Source organism: Pan paniscus, chromosome 5, assembly GCF_029289425.2.
Source record: "Pan paniscus chromosome 5, NHGRI_mPanPan1-v2.0_pri, whole genome shotgun sequence".
Classification (NCBI taxonomy): Eukaryota; Metazoa; Chordata; class Mammalia; order Primates; family Hominidae; genus Pan; species Pan paniscus.
The window spans coordinates 88,658,909-88,675,171 of NC_073254.2; the positions used below are offsets into that span (position 1 = coordinate 88,658,909).

Here is a 16,263-nt window from a genome sequence, read left to right on the forward strand (position 1 = left end):
TCGGCTTCATATTCACATATTTCAGAGTTCCACTCCCAACCCTGCTTTCCACTAGTATGACCTTTGGCAGTTTGCTTCATAGTTTGGTTCATAGAAAATATGAACCATATTTTCTGCATCTGCAAAATGGAAATCATATCTATTCTTTCTTAATATAGTCTGTACAAAAAGCAATATTCAGATTAATGCACAAATAATGCAGAAGTGGGAAGTTCTCTTAATTCAGGTTTTTTAAGTAATCTAAAACGTTGTTTTAGACTGCCCATAGAAAATGAAGTATAATGACTTCAATTTTATTCAATTCCAGTTTTACTCATCTGTAGATGAAGATCAGAAATATAATGAGTTACTTTATAACAGGCTTCCACTCTTACATCAGTCAGACAAGCAGCCTGAAAATAAACACATCCTTTCTGTCCTTGTGTTTCCTGGGAAAGTCAATAATTAGCATTAAAGGAAAATGAGTACAAATGAAGATTTATCAAAAAATTTCCCCAAGTGCTAAAAACAAAAATGGTCTGGGAGATACTGTAGTTTTACAGAACTATTTGTTTTCTGTGGGGGGCAAAGGCTATATATAAATAAGCCTAGGTCTCAGTGCCATGTTATGTAATTAAGAATTAAATGTATTAGTCTTTAAAGAATGCAAATGAGGTAAATTTTACATCAGTAAAAATTTTTAAACAGACGAAAATATGGAAACGTGTTAATAGAGCTTCAAAATTTTATGCTGTGTTTTTGAATCAGTCTTGAAAAGACTACAGATTGGTGTCTGTCCTCCTCTGCAGGTGATAGGTGGGACTATTTCAGAGGACAAATGTGATCAAGCAGCTGGCCATGGTTTTGTTCTGATGGGATTACTCAGCAAATTTAGTAGATAAACTAAACATTTTCCTATTACTTTCTACTTAAAATACTTACTCAACTTGTAAAGAGTTTTATCAAACCTTAGACTTTGTAAACACTTTTAAAAACACTCAGTTTTGTGCCTTTGAACAAGTGTAGCAAAATTAATAGGTGAAACTATATGCAAATTTTTATAGATCTTTGCTTAATTCAGGTAATATCAGCCTAATATATTTATTTTGATTAATTTTGTATTTGGTTAATTAAACACAACTGGCATTGCACAACTTAACCCCAAATGTATAAACTTTTCTGTTAACCTGGCATCTATGGGAAATGGCTATTTTAGTAATCTGTTAATGGAAATTTACCATCTGTAGTAGATATTTTGAGAATTCAAATGGAACAAACAACAGACTACTAAGCCCATACTTTGTATTTATTTATTTGTGTATTTCATAATCACAATACTAATGAATTATTCCTGTGTGTCAGATAAAATTTTAAATATTTACTCATTCATTCTTCCTAAGAGCCCCATGAGATAGCTATTATTATTACTTTTGTTTTCTGGATGAAAAGACTGAGACACAGAAAAGTTAAGTGACTTGCATAGTATCACATTGAGAAGAGGCAGAGCTGAATTCAAGTTCATTCTCTGAGCCCTTACACTATAACACCACTCTGTAAAGATACATATAACACAATATTAGTTAAAAACTCAAAAAGAACTTAGCTTATCCCATGTTTTGTAACTATAGGATGGTTTCAAATAGAAAAATATATGTATTTTAAATCCTGCAAAGTACATCTCCAGATATGCTTAGTGGCCTCTGTCTGGTAATATTTCTTCCACCTAGTGTTTTCCAAGCTATAGCCTGCATGTATCCTCACTAATAAAAGGACTTTCTTCTTTAACCAAGCCCATCGCTCAAAGAATTCTGCAATCTCATCTCTCCCAGGAAACCTCCAAGTGATAAAAAATGGAGTATTGATTTCGACCTGCTGTGAGACATGCAAAGTTTACTTTTTACTCACTAATACAAAGTTTTTTGGATTGCTACATTTTAAATTAGTATACATATTTATTTAGATGTAAGTTTAGCCTATGTTTAACATTTTGTTTTAGAAAAATTTAAATGTCTTAGGTTACAGGGGCATAGATGGTAAAGGCTTTGCTGTTTAATTACCTTGAACTTTACTTAGCACCATATTAACACAACGAGCTGCTTAATCTTTTCTGTAATTATGATTATAGAAGATCAAAATAAAACTAGAATTACAATTATCTTTTAATGATTTTAAGTTGGTAAGATGTCATTTCTATTAGACAAAAATAATTTATAGTTAGATTAAGCATCTCTAGTACCAGAAGATACAGGATACCTATAAAAGAAAGAGAGGTGAAAAGTTCATTCCCTGGCTTAGAGAATATTTTATTTAATTTTTGTCTTTAAAATAATTTTCATAAGTTCTTTTGTAACTCTCAACTTTTATTTACCTGAGAACCAAAAATAAATATCCTATTAGAAAAAAATAAATCCTGATCCATTCTAACTAAAATAATTTTTTGTGGTATTTTCTTAATTGTGGTAACACTCAATTACTGAAAATCAAGCTGATGCAATTTTTTTTAATGATAAGTGATTCAATGTTTTGGGGATGTGACAGTTTCCTCGGAGGAACTAATCAAAACGAAATTATTTTTCTTGATAAAAAACAGCTACTTCATTTTTTCTAAAAAAAAAAGACAATTCAGAGAACTTATGTAGGTCATTGTCAGTAAAAAAATAGGAAGGAGAAAATATAACAAAATTAATTATCTGTAAAGTACATAAGATGATTTAAAGTTTCCTTTTTTTCTTATTTATTTTGTTTTCTTGAATTTATTTCATATTTATATATGCGAAGAAAACATATTTCCCCATAAATATATTTAGAATGACTTTTATTGATTTTTTAATGTAATTTGTAACTATTACATTTATATTACAACACTAATATATATCCTGTCATCTCTAATATGAATTATTTTTATATGTTATCTTTTTAAAAGTTGTATTTAAATTACTCCAGAATTCTTATATCATGCGAATTATGTGAAAGGACTTTAGGTACACGATTAAAAATATTCTAGCATTTGCATAATTTAACAGATTAAGAAGAAGAATTTAGAAAACCATTCTAGGGCAATTTACTTGTTTTGAACATCTGGTTAACTGCTGGAGTAATGAAACTTAACACAGCAGTAACCATCTTTTACACTGATCCTCCATGCACACACAACTGCTAGGAAGGATTAACTACTATTAATTCTTGCTTTCTTTTGCCATAGTGATTTTCCTTGAAAAACAAATTGAGAATCCTTTACTGTAGAATAGCTGAAATTTATATGCATAATATGAATATCACTGATTAAAACCATACTTCAATTTAATATAAATGTGACAAAGAAAGCTGGTTCTTGAAGTTAATACAGATAATTATGATAGAATGTCCTTGAAATTCGTATAAGCACATTTTAGGCAATAAACAATATTATAGTAATAGCCGATGTCATATTCAGCAGAAATTAATGTTGAGTTGACTAGATAAAGACTAGGCTCACAACTTTTCAGATGTTTAATATATTTTTTAGATTATATATTTTATAATATATTTTATATAATAAGTACAGTATGAAAATATATTTTAATATTATGTGTTTTTACCTTTTTTAGTGAATCTTTTTTATGTATCACTTCCTTTTTTTTCATTTAGTATGTTGATACTTTGGGATACTTTCAATGGAAGGTGTTAAATGAGCCTGCATTCTCAGATCGCAGGGAAAAAGTTACTTTTCTAATTTAATTTTAAAAATGAATAATCATTATACATACAATTACCATGTGTAGGCCATACCAGAAGTTAATGATGTGAATTCTCCTTTCAAGGTACAAATCATTCAGAGCCACTCAAATTGATATTCCATCCTTTTAAAATTTTACTTCCATATATCCAAATTTCTAGGTATATTGTAGGCTTATGTAATGGAATGACGATAAAGATAAGATTGAAACACTTGTAAAGTAAACCATGATGGACTTCTTTTAAAATGTCTCATCTCTAGCTAAATGCTTCAATTACATAGCAAGGGATGTTGTTTTATAATTACTCTTACACAGTAATTCCAATTTTTAAGATCTTATCAACAAATAGGATTGAGTTTTGCCATAAGTTTCTTGTCTTCAGCAAAACGTTAATTTAACTCATGCTATGTTACAATAGTTGTGGATGGCAGGCATGTACACAATTTATATGAAATAAGCTGGATAAATGGCTGTCAGAAAATCATGATTCTTAGTGTTTTCCTTCTTCTTAGTCTAAAATCATTTTGCAAAAATTATGTATTTGTATGTATTTATTTATAAATATATAATTACTAACATATATAAAGCATCACAGTGAAGTAGTATACTATGAGTTCAATGATTTTATATACAAAAAAATGTTTTTTGGACCTTAATTTTTCAAGAAGTGCCTCTAGGTATAGTATTACATGAGATAGTAATGGCAAACAGGATTTATTTGTATATTATATTATTAGCCTTCAAGTCAGAGCCACTGAATATAAATAGGGAATATATTTAATAAATACCCAAAATGAGAAGATTATTTAAGATTTTTGCCATTATTGGGAAGAAACAAACATTATAGGTGGCCAAAAAAATACATATATATGTATATATCTATATATAAAAATATGTGTATACATATATATATATATAGTTATGGCCTATGGCTATTTGGATTTAGATTGGCAGGAATATAATTTGAGTGAAAGAAACAGCTTTAAATAAAGCTAAATAAATAAATACAGGCTAGGCGCTTTTGATTTTAATCTAATGGTAGTGGGGGAACTTCAGAAGGAATTTGTGATCAGGGTGGAGGGAGACAGGCAAATAGTTATCATGAAGGAGGTAGAGGTTGCGTGAAATTTAAGCTAGCAAAATTAGACTATCTGGGAAGGGGAATAGGGAACCAGATGCCTTAATGGGACCACGATGAGGCTTCTGCAGTAATCCAAAAATAAATTGATTACAACAGAAGTAATTGAAAAACGATGAAAAGCAGTGTGATCAGTTTGAGACATTTAAAGTGGCAAGGGGTCATAAATTTTTTAAACAAAGTACCAGAGGGAAATAAAAGGCTTCACTTTTGATGATTGTGATATTGGCACAAGTCAGGAATTTGCAAAGGGGAGCTGGTTCAACTTGAGCCAAGTATGGTGCAGAAATGATGAGTGTGAGGTTTTGGCAGATAATTAAATTGGCAATGTCCTGTGTAAAAACAAATAGAGTTTGATATTATAGCTCTGTCACTTAATGGCTATGGATTTACCACATAACAAATTAACAAATCTGAGCAGCTTAGAATGGTCCCTTTCATGTAATTTTAGTGCTTACTAATTTTGGGGAAAATATGAAACCATTGGAGAGGGGAGTCTAAGTTAATTTTCAAGAGGTAAATTTATTTTACATTATCAATAAGAAAAATAATCTAAGATAAAGAGAGAATTTAAGTGAAGTTCCCAGGATCGGGTGAGATTTTGGGTATTATTCCAGAGTAGTCAAATATTGAAAAGAAAAATCAGAATTCTGAGGCTTAAGTAAGGAATATTTGGTGAATAATTAAAGCTGTGGTCACAGGTCATGCGTTTTAGAAGTTGTATTAAAAATTATAAAAAAATTTCTTTCAATATCTGTTAAACAATTGCTTTAGGAGTCTGAGTTAAAGATAAAAGTTGTATTCTAGTGTCCGTACACAAAAGTGATAAATGAGTATATCTCAAAACAGTATTAGAATATAAAATTCATCTGCTATAGAAACTTTAGAACACAATGTATCATCTATAAAAATATTATTTGTAGCTTTAAAAATCAATTATGCATATATGTTAATGTTATCCCCAGAGAATCATGATAATAGTATTTAGTGCCTTTCTTTATTGACTCTATTTGACAAATTAACTACAAAACCACTATTTTAGAACTACTCACTTCTGAGGAAAATGGGAAGACAAAAAAAATTAACTCCCAAGGTTTCCAGAATTGCTATTATTTATATTATATAGTATAAGTTTTTTTCTGATATTATATAAACTTTTTGGTTAAATAGATAATAACTTTCTAGTAAACCCATTACGTCAGCTTTCAACAATGTTATATGGAAGTCAGCTTTCAACAATATTATATGGAAAAGTAAATTGAAATACATAAGATAAACATTTAAACAACTTTTATTTTATTTTGACTTACCTCTGTTATTTCAATTCATTTTCCTAAAGTTTCATAAATAAATACAAAGAAGACTACATTTTGAGTAAGAAGTTTCATTGCATTTGTAAACAATAAATTATAGTTTGTGTTCATCATATAATTTTTAGTACTCTGCTCCATTAGACCCATTTTGAAAAGTTGTTGGAAGTGTTTCCTGATTTTTGAATCAAGCTTTCATTTAGATTTTAAAAATGCATGATTTACTAAATTTGCATAATAAATCATGTAAAATACCAAATTATATTCTAGTACTTGAAAAATATTTATATTTTATTAATTATTTTTGGAGTTTAAACTTGTGATTAATAGGATAAAAATATACATTTGAATTTATGCAACCAATTTTGTACCTTTTTAAATTGTGTATATTTGCTTAGATCTGCCATTACTATCCATGTGTGTTTTGCCCATAGAAGGCAATGCATTGTAGAACTTCAGGGTTAATATGAAAGAAACATTTTGCTTTAAAGAATTGCCTGCTTCAATTTTTGCCTTCATTCCTTAGAAGCCATGAATAGAAACTTTTGAAGCTTTGAATAGAAATAATTTTAAAGTGGCAGAAATTCTACAACTATCAATGAGCAAGTTGCCTTGATTTCATCATGACTTAAATATGAAAAGCCGAAGAGAGCATTTGGCTTTCTACTGTTTCTTCTTCATCTAGAAACTTCGTTATTAAATATGTGAAAGTCAAATATGATTCAAGTATTTTAGCATGCTACACATTGTGATCTTTAGAGTTACATTATCTATAAATTACAAGTAGCCCAACTAAAACATCTGCAGTGTGGTATTTTTGTGCAATTTAATTTTCACTAAAAGCATGAGAGTCAATAGGAAAGTCACCATCAGCAAAATTGAATACAGAAATTTCATTCATGGGATAAAAGGATTATTTTAAAATGAGTCGAATATGCTGAATGATATTTGTCCTTTTTAAAATGATAAGTGTTCTCATTTGTCTTAATTTACTTTTATTTCTCATAGCATCCTACATTTTTAGAATGTAATAAATAATTTTAAGCACATTTTTTATGGTAACATCATTACTGAAAGCTGATGTACCCTCATTCTCAAATACCGATTTTTTTTTAGTAGTATGAAAATGTTTGAGATGTGTTTGATATTATATTTAGGATAAAATATTGTTATAGATTGAATGTTTTTGCCATCCTTCAAATTCATATGTTGAAATCCTAATTCTAATGTGATGATATTTGGAGCTGGGGACTTTGGGTCACAATTAGTTCATGAGAATGGAACTTTCGTGAATGAGATTATTGCCCTTACAAGAAGAGGTCAAAGAGCTCGCAAGTTCTCTTTCTGCCATGTGAGTCATAAAGAAGTCAATGGCTAAGAACATGGAAGAGGGTCCTCACCAGAACCTGAGTATGCTGACAACCTGATCTCAGACTTCTGGCTCCCAGAACTATGAGAAATACATTTCCTTTGTTTATCAGCCACCAAGGCTATTGTGCTCTGTTACACCTGCCCAAACTGACTAAGACAGATACCTCTGAATCCTACTATTTTTATGCTCTTCTGGCCTATATAAGAAAGTTGTGCAGAGAGTTAAGCGTGCCCAGGGATTCACAGTGGTAGAATGATGATTTGAACCCAGGCTGTCTCCAGAGCCTTCACCACTGTACTTTACTGCCTCCAAATATTTGTCTGAAATATTGCATAAGGGAGGGTGAAGGGGGCTTTTGGAGGGAAGTGAGCACAAGGAGAGTGTGGCTGACAGTGAGTGGACTGCAGCAGCTTCCATCAGAGTTTAGTCTTATACACATTCTTACTCAATCTTTGGGTGGGAGCTCATCTCTCAGTTTTTGGTGTTCATGTACCGTGTATGTAATTGGATTCAATTCTTTAAGTCACGAGATCTCTCCCCTCCCACCTTCACCAGGCTTCACCTTCAGCCTTCTTTACTGGCCAAGATACTTTAGGGAATGCTGTCCTTCTTGAAAGGTGAAGAGTGAAGGACCACTCTTTACCATCACTTCTCATTTCATGGTATTTTGTAGGTTCTCGGTGCTCTACACGTTCAGAGAAACTTCTCTAGTAACAAACTATAGAAATGATCCCTGAAAGTATAGTCTTGGTATTTTGTAGTTTCTGTAGTTTGTGTTTTGGGGTCATGGTATTTTCATTTCTTTGCTGTAAATGGATAGTTTTTCTTTCTCTTTATATTTGTTTTGTTGTGCCAATTGGGTTTCAAGTGTTGGAAGAAAAGATAAAAAAGATGCTAGTTCTTTGAAGTATTTAATTGGAGTCCAAAATATATTCCTCAAAATAATTTTATCTAAATTAACATTATCGGACCTTAGGTATTTTGGTATAACTTGAATATCTCTGGAGGAAAACAACAACAACAATAACAGTGCCTATTGCACAGAGCTCTGTTGGGGTTTAGTGGAGCTGACCAACATATGCAAAGTGTTTAGACAAGTACCACATACCATGATAGTTACACGATAATGTTAAACTATCATGAACATCATCATTGCTAATTGGGGCTTAATTTTTCTAATATTAAATATGTTTTTGCTTGGATATCTCTTTAAATTCTTCAAATTAATAACTCTATAAATACTTTATTCTGAATATACTAATTAGGGAAATAAAATATTTCCAATAATTTATACTTATGATTTGGATTATAAGTTAATACCTTTGTATTCATGTACAGAGCTCTTATGTTAAATACGATAGTAATATAAATGTATATCACATAAACATCCTATATTAGTGTCTAATTTTTGTAATCCCAAGATTAGCAGTGCAGTATGATCTCTTAGAAGTTTATCTAACATCAAATGATAAATAAACATAATATTTGGTTTTATATAGTGACATTTAACTATTTTGGTGTGCATTCCAGTTGGAATATATTCATGGGATTTATTTACCTCTGACCTTAGGCGAGACACTTCCTTTCTTTGAGTGTCATGTTCTTCATTAATAAATATCTCATAGACAAGATCTCGAATCACAAACTAGCAGACCTGAGTCTACCTGAAGAAACATTTTGATGTATTAGCTCAGTGTTTAAGGCATGTTTGAAACTGAAATGCTTTCAGTCAGGGCATGGTGTCACTAGTTCCTTCAGTCTCTGCCACTCAGAATTAGCTCATATGTAGCCACTTCATACATTTATGCTAGGTGTGTGACCACGGAAGGAATTTGAGATTTTGGCTCTTAACCTATATCTCTATGTTCTCTTCCACCATTAAAGTTGTCTATTCATGTGACTGTTCTCATTTAGAAGAGAGTTGAACAAATGGGTCCTTTTTCAATCCACTTGTCCCTATCATTACCCTTTTTGATGGATACCTGTAATTGTCCTAGTCCCCTCAGAAGAAATGCTTTCTTCTGTTCTGTTGACACGCAAGTTAGTCATAGGTCCCAGAGAATAACATTGTGGTTTTTGTAAATGCTCGTTGTAAAGTCTATCAAGATATTTTGAGAAAAATTTTATTCTTAATTTCTCTGAAATTAAGAATTATAAATAAAGTAGCAAATTAAAATTCTACCTTATAGTCTCATTTTTGTCATTAACTATTTTTATTTCTTCTTAGAATAATTTTTGAAAACGTATTAATGTCATAACTAGAACTTATTTTGAATTTAATAAATGTAGTTGGATGACTTACCCTAAAAAAAGAAATGATAAATGACCTTGATAAGAAATACATGGAATTTTAGTGGCCAATGATTGAGATAATGGGATAATTTAAAGGAAAGTGTTTTGTACTCTCTGAAAAAAAAGTATCATATCCAAATTAATGTGGTTATTTTTAGTTCTCTACAAATATGAAGTTGACCCACTATTCTTAGTATTAATAATACTACTTGGAAAATTGTAGTTGTCATTCAGTAGTTGTAATGGATTACTGTATAGTCAAACTGCATTATAAACCATGCCAGAATATAGAGAATTATATTATATATAGAATATAGAGCTGGTACTTTTTTAAACTTTAGGGGAAAATGTAATGTAACTTTTATAAAATATAAGGATAAAACTGGTATCATTGGCTAAGTTCAACTTATAATCATAATTGTAGAATGATTAGAAACACTCCCATTACTTAAAAGGAAGGAACTTGTAAGATTTACAAGTGATTATTTGCTCATAGTGCAATTCAGCTAGAAATTTAATATTACAGATTTAAGCAAAACCATCAAAGCTACCTGGTGGTTTCACAGTTCTACTAAACCTGGATGTGCATGCTAAAATGCTAATTCATAGGTCTTCTCCTGCTTAGTGTCTATAGTTCTGTGTCTTCTCTTTAACCTAATATTATAATCTTGAAAGAAATTTTAGGAATGATTCCAGTCTGAATTTATATCCGTAGAACCTGAGAAAGTCAAACAATTTTTAGAATTAATATGTGTTTCAGATAAATATTTACATCAGTATAATAAATAGTTCATTCATAAGAACAAAATTTCATAACTAACTTTCTTCCAGGAAAACAGAAATTGCTGAGACTCCAAGGTTTTTTTATACCTAGGATCCCAAGCTGAATGTTGTTATTTTTGCCATATTCTATTTGTCAAAATAACTATTATAACAAGGCCAGCCCAGATTCAAGCGTCAGTGAAACAGAGCTGTAAAATTTTCTTGCCATGTTTTCAATTAACTATATCATGTGATATACTTTGGCCACTGGTACACTGAAAAATGTGTGCGACTAGGGCTAGTGTTCTGGAAAATAAGAGACCACAGGAGAGAGGCCCCACATTTAGAACAATCCCAGCTACACTGAACAATTCCAGCCATACCAGCCTTGGACCTACATATATGACCATCCAGCCCTAGCAGAACATCCTGGGGATCAGAACCACCGAGCCAAGCCACATAACCTTGTGAAACTATAAATGTTGATTGTTTTAAGCTACTAAGTACTATGTAGTATAAGCTAACTGATGATAATCCCCTTTCCTGCAAGTTAGAGAACAGGAAGTTACCATGTAGAATATTGGTTCAAAACTGTGTAGCAGCTGCTAGAGCCAAAAAACTGAAGCCTCATGCTAAATCTTTTCATAAGTATCAGTAGTGGAATGATCCCCCAAAGGACAAAATGCTTTCATGGCCATCTTTATTGCAGAAAAAACATCTCTCTTTCAAATCTTGTATAACAGTGTCTAATAAGCTGAAACTAAATCACATCCGGAACCCTACTGACAGGGAAGTCTGCAAAATGTAGATTTTAGCCCTTCAAAATTGACAGCACAGGAATTCATATTAGGAAGCTATAATAGACAGTGAGCTCCAATCCATCATATCTGCTATAATCAGCACAAGTTCTTTTTCCTTTGGTAATTGTATTCATTTTTATGGATTTTGAGGATATAATTTCCTATCAGTTTAATGAAGAAATATGTCAAAACTCATATTCATAGTTTTTTAGATATAGGAAATAATTTATTTTCAAATTGCGAACTAATTAACTTGTATGCCAAGAAAGATGGTGTTCATTCTCTAGGACCAGAGTTCCCTGTAATTTTCTTAAGTTTGGAATGGTGGGAAAGGCTCTTCTTTCCAGTCTTCATCCTCATCGCCTGCTAGCTTACTGTTACCGTTTTTTAATGCTTTAAGGCCCATATATAAGCTATTACCCTTACTAGAACCCCGAGTTTCTTTTTTCTCTACCTCCAAAGTATAATTAACACATACCCATCTTTCACTTCTTACCCTAAGTATCACTTTCTGGAAGAGACTTCTCCGGACTCCCCCAAAGTTGATCAGGTTCTCTTGTTACAATAAGGAAAACTTTATAAAGTAATCATCCCGTAGCATTGTATATTTCTTCCTGTGGTCTGGTGAATAAGAGATGGCTAAATTAATTTTAGGATGGGAACACCTAACAAAGGAGCTAGCACTGGGAAAATATTTGTGAATGTATGTATGTATTTATTTTTATAATTTTTTAAAAAATGTGTGAGCGCATGGTAGGTGTATATATTTATGGGATTTATGGAATACATGAGATGTTTCCACAGGCATGCAATGTGAAATAAGGACGTCATGGAGAATGAGGCATCCATCCCCTCAAGCATTTATCCTTTGAGGTACAAACAATTCAATTACACTCTTAGTTTTTTAAAAATGTACAATTAAATTATTATTGACTACAATTACCCTGTTGTGCTATTTTATAGCACAACATTTGTTCTATTTCTTATTCATTTGTTCTATTTCTTTTGTACTCATTAGCCATCCGCATCTACCCCTCAATCCCCCACTACCCTTCCCTGCCTCTGGTAACCATCCTTTTACTCTCTGTGTCCGTGAGTTCAATTGTTTTGATTTTTAGATCCCACAAATAAGTGAGAACATGCCATGTTTGTCTTTCTGTGCTGAGCTTATTTCACATAACATAATGATCTCCAGTCTCACCCACGTTGTTGTAAATGACAGGATCCCAGTTTTTTATGGATGAATAATACTCCATTGTGTGTGTGTGTGTGTGTGTGTGTGTGTGTGTGTGTGTGTGTATACCAAATTTTCTTTATCCATTCATTTTTTTGATGGCCACTTAGGTTGCTTCCAAATCTTAGCTATTATAAACAGTCCTGCAACAAACATAGGAGTGCTGATATCTCTTCAATGTATTGATTTCCTTTCTTTTGGGTATATACCCAGCAGTGAATATGGTAGCTCAATTTTTAGATTTTTACAGAATATCCAAACTGTTGTCCATAGTGGTTTTACAAACTTACATTCCCACCCACAGTGTATGAGACTTCCATTTCCTCCACATCCTTGCTAGCTGTTGTTATTGTCTCTTTTTGATATAAGCCATTTTAACTGGGGTGAGATTATATCTCATTGTAGTTTTGATTTGCATTTATCTGATGATCAGTGATGTTGAGCACATTTTAGTATGCCTGTTTACCATTTGTGTTCTTTCTTTTGAGAAATGTCTATTCAAATCTTTTGCCCATTTTTGATTGGGTTATTGGATTTTTTTCTTATATAGTTGTTTGAGTTCCTTATATATTCTGGTTATTAATCCCTTGTCAGATGGGTAGTTTGTAAATATCTTCTCCCATTCTGTGAATTGTCTCTTTACTTCATTGATTGTATCCTTTGATGTGCAGAAGCTTTTTCAACTGGATGTGAGCCCATTTATTTTGCCTTGGTTGCCTGTGCTTGTAGGGTCTTGCTCAAGAAACTTTTCGCTCAGACCAGTGGCCACAAGATTTTCCCCAGTGTTTTCTTGTAGTAGTTTCATAGTTTGAGGTCTTAGATTTAAGTCTTTAATTCATTTTGATTTGATTTTTATACTTGATGAGAGACAGGGATCTAGTGTTGTTCTTCTGCATATGGATATCCAGTTTTCCCAGTACCATTTTTTGAAGAGACTGTCTTTTTTCTCCAATGGATGTTTTTGGCAACTTTGTTGAAAATGAGTTCAGTATAGGTGTGTGGGTTCTCTCTTCTGTTCCATGAGTCTATGTTTCTGTTTTTTATGCCAGTACCATGCTGTTTTGGTGACTATAGCCCTGTAGAATAATTTGAAGTCAGGTAATGTGATTCTTCCAGTTTTGTTCTTTTTGCTTAGGATAGCTTTAGCTTTTCTGGGTCTTTTGTGGTTCCATACAAATTTTTGGATCTTTTTTCTATTTCTGTAAAGAATGTCATTGGTATTTTGATAGGGATTTCATTGAATCTGTGGATTTCTTTGAGTAGTATGGACATTTTAACAATATTGATTCCTTCCATCCATTAACATTGAATATTTTTCAGTTTTTTTGGTGTCCTCTTTAATTTCTTTCATCAATATTTTATAGTTTTCTTTATGGAGATCTTTCACTTCCTTGGTTATGTTAATTCCTAAGTATTTAATTTGTTGTGTGGTTATTGTAAATGGGATTACTTTTTAAATTTATTTTTCAGATTGTTCACTGTCAGTATGTAAAAATGCTACTAAATTTTGTATGTTGATTTTGTATCCTGCATCTTTACTGAATCTTTATCAGTTCTAATTGTTTTCTGGGGGAATCTAGGTTTTCCTAAATATAAGATTATATCATCTGTAAACATGGATAATTTGACTTCTCCCTTTCCAATTTGGATGTCCTGTGTTTCTTTCTCTTGTCGGATTGCTCTAGGTAGGACTTCTAATACTATGTTGAATAACAGTGGTGACAGTGGGCAACCTTGTTGTTTTCCAAGTCTTAGGGGAAAGGCTTTCAGTTTTTCCCCATTCAATATGATACTAGCTGTGGGTCTGTCATATATCACCTTTACTGTGTTAAGGCATATTCCTTCTATCTCAAGTTTTCTGAGGGTTTTTATCATGAAGGGATTTCGAACTTTATCAAACGCTTCTTTCAGCATCAATTAAAATGATCATATGGCTTTTATCTTTTATTTTCTTGTTATGATGTATCATATTGAGTGATTTGCATATGTTGAATCATCTTTCTGTCCCAGGAATAAATCCCACTTAGTCATGATGAATGTTCTTTTTAATGTATTGTTGAATTTGATTTGCTAAGATTTTGTTGAGGATTTTTCCATCAATAGTCATCAGAGATATTGGCCTGTAGGTTTTTGTTTTGTTTTGTTTTGATGCGTCTTTGTCTGGTTTTGGCATTAGGGTAATACTGGCCACATAGAATAAGTTTGAAAGTATTTCCTCCTCCTCTCTTGTTCAGAATAGTTTGAGTAGGATTGGTATTAGGTCTTCTTTAAATATATGGTAGAATTCAGAAGTAAAGCCATGAGTCCCAGGATTTTCTTTACTGGGAGGTTTTTAATAATTGCTTTGATCTTGTTGTTTATTATTGGTCTGTTCAGGTATTGGATTTCTTTCTTGTTCAATCTTGGTAGGTTGTATGCATCTAGGAATTTGCCATTTATTCTAAATTTCCCAATTTATAGTCATTTAGTTGCTCATAGTAGTCACTAATGATCTTTTGAATTTCTGCAGTATCAATTATAATGTCTTTTTTCATCTTTGATTTTATTTATCTGAATCTTCTCTCTTTTTTTTTTCTTAGTCTGGCTAAAAGTTTGTCAATTTGTTTAACTTTCCAAAAATCCAACTTTATGTTTGCTTGATCTTTTGTATTACTTTCTTCATTTCAATTCCATTTGTTTCTGATCTGATCTTTATTATTTCTTTTCTTCTACTAATTTTTGGTTTGGTTTGCTCTTACTTTTCTGATTCTTTTTTTAATGCATCACTAACCGGTTTATTTGATGTTTTTCTTCTTTTTTGATGTATGCACTTGTAGCTGTAACTTTCCCTCTGAGTACTGCTTTTGCTGTATCTCATTGGTTTTTATATGTTATGTTTCCACTAACATTTGTTTCAAGAAATTTTTACTGAGAAAATATTTAATAAAATTTAACTTAATGAATGGATAAGGCCCTTTTATATTCCAAGAAATATCTTCATATTTACCTTTGGTAGCAAAGATCACAGGGCTGCCTGGTATACAGGAGTGTGCAATATCTGGGTTGAGCTTACCTTGAAATGAGATTACTGTCTACTGCAGAGTTTGATAGTTAAGATTATGTGTCAAGTTGGCTAGTACATGGTACCCAGGTTTTGGTCAAACACTAGTCTAGATGTTGCTGGGAAGGTATTTTTTTAATGTAATTAATATTTAAGTTAGTAGACTTTCATTAAAGCAGATTACTCTCCATAATATGGGTAGGCGTCATCCAGTCAGTTGAAGCCTTCTGAGAAAAGACTAAGGTCTCCTCGCAAAAAAGGACTTCTGCTTCCAGATTGTCTTTGAACCGGAGCTGCAATATCAACTCTTCCCTGCATCTTCAGACTGCAGGAATGCCCTGCAGATTTTACACTTGCTAGCCTCCACAATTATGTGAGCCAAAATTCCTTAAACTGAATCTCTCTCTCTCTCTCTCTCTCCCTCTCTATCTCTCTCTCTCTCAGTAGGTGTGTGTGTATACATATGTGTTTGTTTGCATCTGTCTGTGTGTATGTTTGTGTGTGTATGTTAGGTGCAATAATAATTAAATGACAATAACGATTAAAGTCACCTTCAAGGGTTCGAATGGGTATAAAAATAACTGAAAATAAGTAGCGATTCTTATCCTTGGCAGATAAGT

The 16,263-nt window shown here is 32.0% G+C and overlaps 1 protein-coding gene and 1 pseudogene across 2 annotated transcripts in view; one reads left to right on the forward strand and one right to left on the reverse strand.

Annotated features, from left to right (window-relative positions):
• The window catches only part of ADGRB3 (adhesion G protein-coupled receptor B3), a 750,487-nt gene that overhangs the window by 18,078 nt on the left and 716,146 nt on the right, over nucleotides 1–16,263 (forward strand). The gene's annotated exons all lie outside the window — the stretch shown is intronic.
• LOC112440143 (small nucleolar RNA U3) lies at nucleotides 8,147–8,264 on the reverse strand (annotated as a pseudogene).